The sequence below is a fragment of the Neophocaena asiaeorientalis genome, unplaced genomic scaffold (genome assembly GCF_003031525.2).
Source record: "Neophocaena asiaeorientalis asiaeorientalis breed wild unplaced genomic scaffold, Neophocaena_asiaeorientalis_V1.1 scaffold515, whole genome shotgun sequence".
In the NCBI taxonomy this organism is placed as follows: domain Eukaryota; kingdom Metazoa; phylum Chordata; class Mammalia; order Artiodactyla; family Phocoenidae; genus Neophocaena; species Neophocaena asiaeorientalis.
The window spans coordinates 3,647,285-3,654,475 of NW_020175829.1; the positions used below are offsets into that span (position 1 = coordinate 3,647,285).

The 7,191-nt window shown below is 44.3% G+C and overlaps 1 protein-coding gene across 1 annotated transcript in view; it reads left to right on the forward strand.

Annotated features, from left to right (window-relative positions):
• The window catches only part of AGGF1 (angiogenic factor with G-patch and FHA domains 1), a 42,321-nt gene that overhangs the window by 24,411 nt on the left and 10,719 nt on the right, over window positions 1-7,191 (forward strand). The window lies entirely within an intron of this gene.

Genomic DNA, 7,191 nt, shown 5'->3' on the forward strand with positions numbered 1-7,191 from the left:
CACAGCACTGACTCCTGGCTGCAGCACCAAGAGCCTTTCATCCACATGGCTCAGAATAAAAGGGAGAAAAAGTAGAAAGAAAGAATTAGTAGAAGAAGGAAAGAAAGAAACAAAGAAACAGAGAAAGAAAGAAAGAAAGAAAGAAAGAACGAAAGGAGAGAGGGAGGGAGGGAGGAAAAACAGAAAGAAGTTAAAGTAAAGTAAAGTAAGATAAAATATAATAAAGTTATTAAAATAAAAAATAAATATTAAGTGAAAAAAAATTTAAAAACAGAAAGCGGACGGATAGAACCTTAGGACAAATGGTGGAAGCAAAGCTATACAGACAAAATCTCACACAGAAGCATACACATACACACTCACAAAAAGAGGAAAAGGGGAAAAAATCATAAATCTTGCTCTCACAGTCCACCTCCTTAATTTGGGATGATTCTTTGTCTATTCATGTATTCCACAGATGCAGGGTGCATCCAGTTGATTGTGGAGTTTTAATCCGCTGCTTCTGAGGCTGCTGGGGGAGATTTCCGTTTTTTTTTCTTTTTCTCACAGCTCCTAGGGGCTCAGCTTTGGATTTGGCCCCGCCTCTGTGTGTAGGTCACCGGATGGCGTCTGTTCTTTGCTCAGACAGGATGGGGTTAAAGGAGCCGCTGATTAGCGGGCTCTGGCTCACTCAGGCTGGGGGGAGGGAGGGGAACGGAGTGCGGGGCGAGCCTGCGGCGGCAGAGGCCAGCGTGACGTTCCACCAGCCTGAGGCGTGCCGTGCGTTCTCCCGGGGAAGTTGTCCCTGGATCCTGGGAACCTGGCAGTGGTGGGCTGCGCAGGCTCCCCGGAAGGGGGGTGTGGATAGTGACCTGTGCTCGCACGCAGGATTCTTGGTGGCGGCAGCAGCAGCCTTAGTGTCTCATGCCTGTCTCTGTGGTCTGCGCTTGTAGCCACGGCTGGCGCCCGTTTCTGGAGCTACTTTAAGCAGTGCTCTTAATTCCCTCTCCTCGTGCACCAGGAAACAGAGGGAAGAAAAAGTTTCTTGCCTCTTCGGCAGGTCCAGACTTTTCCCCGGACTCCCTCCTGGCTAGCCGTGGCGCACTAATCCCCTGCAGGCTGTGTTCACGCCACCAACCCCAGCCCTCTCCCGGCGCTCCAACCGAAGCCCGAGCCTCAGTTCCCAGCCCCACCCGCCCCTGCGGGTGTGCAGACAAGCCTCTTGGGCTGGTGAGTGCCAGTCGGCCCTGATCCTCTGTGCGGGAATCTCCCTGCTTTGCCCTCCGCACCCCTGTTGCTGCGCTCTCGTCCGTGGCTCCGAAGCTCCCCCCTCCGCCACCCACAGTCCCCGCCCGCGTAGGGGCTTCCTAGTGTGTGGAAACCTTTCCTCCTTCACAGCTCCCTCCCACTGGTGCAGGTTCTGTCCCTATCCTTATGTCTCTGTTTATTCTTTTTTCTTTTGCCCTACCCAGGTACGTGGGGTGTTTCTTGCCTTTTGGGAGGTCTGAGGTCTTCTGCCAGTGTTCAGTAGGTGTTCTGTAGGAGGTGTTCCACGTGTAGATGTATTTCTGGTGTATCTGTGGGGAGGAAGGTGATCTCCGTGTCTTACTCTTCCGCCATCTTCCCCCAATCTGTCGTATGGTTTTTATCATTCAGTTTGTTAATACAGTGTATCACACTGGTTGATTTGCCTAAACTGAGGAATCCTTGCATTCCTGGGATAAACCCCACTTGATCATGGTGTATGATCCTTTTAATGTGCTGTTGGATTCTGTTTGCTAGTATTTTGTTGAGGAATCTTTGCACCTATGTTCTTCAGTGATATTGGCCTGTAGTTTTCTTTTTCTGTGACATCTTTGTTTGGTTTTGATATCAGGGTGATGGTGGCCTCGTAGTATGAGTTTGGGAGTGTTCCTCCCTCTGCTGTATTTTGGAAGAGTTTGAGACGGATAGGTGTTAGCTCTTCTCTAAATGTTTGATAGAATTCGCCTGAGAAGCCGTCTAGTCCTGTGCTTTTGTTTGTTAATCACAGTTTCAATATCAGAGCTTGTGATTGGTCTGTTTATGTTTCTTCCCGGTTCAGTCTCGGGAGGTCGTGCTTTTCTAAGAATTTGTCCATTTCTTCCTGGTTGTCCACTTAATTGGCATATAGTTGTTTGTAGTAATCTTTCATGATCCTTTGTATTTCTGCAGTGTCAGTTGTTACTTCTCCTTTTTCATTTCTAATTCTGTTGATTTGAGTCTTCTCCCTTTTTTTCTTGATGAGTGTGGCTAATGGTTTATCAATTTTGCTTATCTTCTAAAAGAACCAACTTTTAGTTTTTTTGATCTCTGCTGTCATTTCCTTCATTTCTTTTTCATTTATTTCTGATCTGATCTTTATGATTTCTTTCGTTCTGCTAACTTTGGGGCTATTTTGTTCTTCTTTCTTTAATTGCTTTAGGTGTAAGGTTAGGTTGTTTGAGATGTTTCTTGTTTCTTGAGGTAGGGTTGTATTGCTATAAACTTCCCTCTTAGAACTGTTTTTGCTGCATCCTATAGGTTTTGAATCGTCGTGTTTTCATTGTCATTTGTTTCCAGGTATTTTTCTATGTCCTCTTTGATCTCTTCAGTGATCTCTTGGTTATTTAGTAATGTATTGTTTCGCCTCCATATGTTTGTATTTTTTACAGTATTTTTCCTGTAATTGGTATCTAGTCTCATAGTGTTGTGGTCGGAACAGATACTTGATACGATTTCACTTTTCTTAAATTTTCCAAGGGTTCATTTGTGACCCAAGATGTGCTATCCTGGAGAATGTTCCATGAGCCCTTGAGAAGAAAGTGTATTCTGTTGTTTTTGGATGGAATGTCCTATAAATATCAGTTAAGTCCATCTTGTCTAATGTGTCGTTTAAAGCTTGTGTTTCATTATTTATTTTCATTTTGGATTATCTGTCCATTGGTGAAGGTGGGGTGTTAAAATCCCCTATTATTGTGTTACTCTCAATTTCCCTTTTATACCAGTTAGCGTTTGCCTTATGTATTGAGGTGCTCCTGTGTTGGGGCATAAATATTTACAGTTGTTATATCTTCTTGGATTGATATTTTGATCATTATGTAGTATCCTCTTTTGTCTCTTGTAATAGTATTTACTTTAGAGTCTATTTTGTCTGATATGAGAATTGCTACTCCACCTTTCTTTTGATTTCCATTTGCATGGAATGTCTTCTTCCATCCCCTTGCTTTCAGTCTGTATGTGTCCCTAGGTCTGAAGTGGGTCTCTTGTAGACTGCATATGTCTGGGTCTTGTTTTTGTATCCATTCAGCCAGTCTGTGTCTTTTGTTTGAAGCATGTAATCCATTTACATTTAAGGTAATTATCGATATGTATGTTCCTACTACCATTTTCTTAATTGTTTTGAGTTTGTTTTTGTAGGTGTTTTCCTTCTCTTGTGTTTCCTTCCTAGAGAAGTTCCTTTAGCATTTGTTGTAAAGCTGGTTTGGTGGTGCTGAATGCTGTTAACTTTTGCTTGTCTGTAAACATTTCAATTTCTGCATCAAATCTGAATGAGGTCCTTGCTGGGTAATCTTGTTTGTAGATTTTTTCTTTTCAGCACTTTAAATATGTCTTGCCACTCCCTTCTGGCTTGCAGAGTTTCTGCTGAAAGATCACCTGTTAACCTTATGGTGATTCTCTTGTATGTTATTTGTTGCTCCTCCCTTGCTGCTTTTAATACTTTTTCTTCGTATTTATTTTTTGATAGTTTGATTAATATGTGTCTCTATGTGTTTCTCTTTGGGTTTATCCTGTATGGGGCTCTCTGTGCTTTCTGGACTTGATTTACTATTTCCTTTCCCATGTTAGGGAAGTTTTCAACTATAATCTCTAACTATTTTTTCAGACCCTTTCTTTTTCTCTTCTTCTTCTGGGACCCCTGTAATTTGGATGTTGGTTTGTTTAATGTTGTACCAGATGTCTCTGAGACTGTCCTCAGTTCTTTTTATTCTTTTTCCTGCTCCCTGGCAGTTTTTTCCACCATTTTATCTTCCAGCTCACTTATCTGTTATTTTGTTGATTCCTTCTAGTGTATTTTTAATTTCAGTAATTGTGTTGTTCATCATTGTTTGTTTGCTCCTTAGTTTTTCTAGATCCTTGTTAAATGTTTCTTGTCTTTTCTCCATTCTGTTTTTGAGATTTTGGATCATCTTTATTGTCATTACTCTGAATTCTTTTTCAGGTAGGTTAGCTATTTCATCTTCATTTATTTGGTCTTGTAGGTTTTTACCTGCTTCTTCATCTGTAACATATTTTTTTCTTTCTTTTTTTTTTTGATGGGTGGTGCTGTATCCCTGTCTTACTGGTTGTTTGTCCTGAGATGTCCAGTACTGGAGTTTGCAGGCAGTTGGATAAAGCTGGGTCTTGGTGCTGAGATGAGGACCTCTGGGAGGCCTCACTCCAATTGATATTCCCTGGGGTCTGAGCTTCTCTGTTAGTGCAGCGGTTTGGACTCAGAGCTCCTACTGCAGGAGCTCGGACCTGATCTCCAGGCTAGGAATCAAGATCCTGCAAGCTTCGTGGCATGGTAAAAAAAAGAAAGAAAGAAAGAAGAAAAGGAGCAGTACAGTATCAAAGAATAAAAAACAAAATTGAATTAGAAAGATAAAAATTATATTAGGAAAAATGAAACTATAATTGAAACAACTGCAACAAGGTAAAATAACACCACAACAGAAAAAAGAAAAAAAGTGGGGGGAGGGCAGGGAACAAGCCAAAAAGAGAGAACAATAACAAAGTATAAAGAATAAAATAAAATTAGAAAAATAAGAGGTTTATCAGGAAAAATATAAAAGAACAACAATGAATCAACAAGGTAAAACAGAACCCCAATCCAAAAGAGGAAAAAAGAAAAAAATGCACCTTGGCTATGGGGGCAGAGTGTAAGCTGGGGTGGAACAGGTAGGGGTGCGATTTAGGGTGGGGCGGGACCTAGGCAGGTGGGGGGTGACATTTGAGCATGGGGTGGGGCCTAGGTGGCCATGTTCAGGCATTGGGCGGGGCCTCTGCTTAGGACCTGCGTGGAAGGGGAGAGGTAGCATGTCGAAAGAAGGGCCTCTGGAGTTTGGAGGTAGGGCCCTGAGTGAGGGTGTGTGGGTGGGGTTTAGGCCAAGTGTTGGAGGGTGTCTCTGAGTGCAGAGCTGGGGCCCCGGGTGGCGGGGGTGGTGACGGGGCTTGGTTTCTGCGAGGCAGGAGGGGGGCTCTGAGGGCAGAGGATTAAGCCTGGGAGCCCAACAAGCTCCCCAGTGCCTAAGTGGACAGGGAAAGCACTGGCCCCGTTCTCTTCCATTCTTTTGTGCCCCTCCCCCACTGTCTCCCCCAGGGTCTCCCCTGCCTCTGGACCCCTAACCATGGGTGGGTCCCACTGGGTGTAGGAACTCCTCCCCTCCCTAGCCACCCCTCAGGGGTGCTGTCCCTTAGGTCCGGCCTTTACTTTTGCTCCCCCTTCCCTCTCTCCCACTTCCTCAGGACCCATGTGGCTGGAGGGGGCCTCGGTGGGTAGAGGATCAGGCCTGGGATCTGAACAGGTTCCTGGGGGCCCAAGTGGGCAGGGGAAACCTGGCCACGCTCCCTTTTGATCCTCTGCCCTCCCAGTGGTTCCCCAATTTCCCCCTTTGGGCGTGGGATTCCTTCCCCTCCCCCACCCGCCCCTTAGGGGTGCCAGTTCCGTCCCACCTCCACTTCTCCTCCCCCTTCACTCCCCCCACATCCCACATCCTACCCAGTTGCTGGGGGTTCCTCCCATCCCCTTAGGTGTCCGTTGTCCCCCACCGGTGCCTGCTAGGTGCCCTAGTTGTGTGGAGACGCGAATTCCCTGTCCTCCTAGTACGCTATCTTGACCCCACCCCTGTAACTAGCTTTTTTACTTATTTAGCATGTCTTCACGATTCATCCATGTTGTAGCATATATCAGCACTTCATTTCTTTTTATTGCTAAATAATACTTCATTGTTCAGATACAGTGTTTTTTATCTGTTCATCAGCTGATGGACATTTGAATTGTTTCCACTTTTTGGTTATTAAGAATAATGCTGCTGTGAACATTTCACGTACAGGTTTTTGTTTGGAGGTATGTTTTCATTTCTCTTGATGCCTACCTCAGAGTAGAATTGTTGAATCGTATGGTAACTCCCTGTTTAACATTTTGAGGAACTGTCAGACCCCCCACAAAGCAGCTGCACCATTTTACATTCCCACCAGCAATGTATTGTTTATGAAATTTAAAGTTAAATATTTCTGCAGCTCTATATCCAGTTAAATAGGCATGTATTGAGTACATGCCCAGTATATGTGAGGTACTGTATTATGTACTAAGTGGTAAGAAAATTGTAAACTAAATGTAAGCAATAGGGACTTCTTGGTGGTCCAGTGGTAGAGAATCCACCTTCCAATGCAGGGGATGTGGATTCGATCCCTGGTCGATGAACTAAGATCCCACATGCTGTGGGGCAACTAAGCCCGAGCGCCTCAACGAGAGAGCCTGCGTGCTACAAACTACGGAGCCCACAGTGCTCTGGAGCCCATGCACCACAACTAGAGAGAAAACCCACATGCCACAACTAGAGAGAAGCCCAAGCCCACACACCACAACGAAAGATCTGCGTGCCTCAAGGAAGATCCTGCATGCTGCAGCTAAGACCTGACACAGCCAAATAAATAAACAAATAAATAAATAAGTAAATTAAATTAGTTAAATAAAAATAAATGTAAGCAATAATTGTAAGCAGTACAGTGACATTCACATATACGGAAACTTTGTGTAATTTAATTGTTATATAAACAAAGTGCTGTGGAACAGAAGGGAGTGATTAGTTCTGAGTATTGAAAATTTGGAAAAAACTGAGAAGTCGGCCTTGAATGTTTCAAATCACCTTTTGTATTAAGAATTTTTAATAACATGAACAAATATATTAGGTGAAAAAATTATTTCAAATTATATATATAGTATAATCTCAACTATATTATAAAAGTAAAAAAGGGGGGCTTCCCTGGTGGCGCAGTGGTTGAGAGTCTGCCTGCCAATGCAGGGGACACGGGTTCGTGCCCCGGTCTGGGAAGATCCCACATGCTGCGGAGCTGCTGGGCCCGTGAGCCATGGCCGCTGGGCCTGCGCGTCCGGAGCCTGTGCTCCGCAGCGGGAGAGGCCACAACAGTGAGAGGCCCACGTACCGCAAA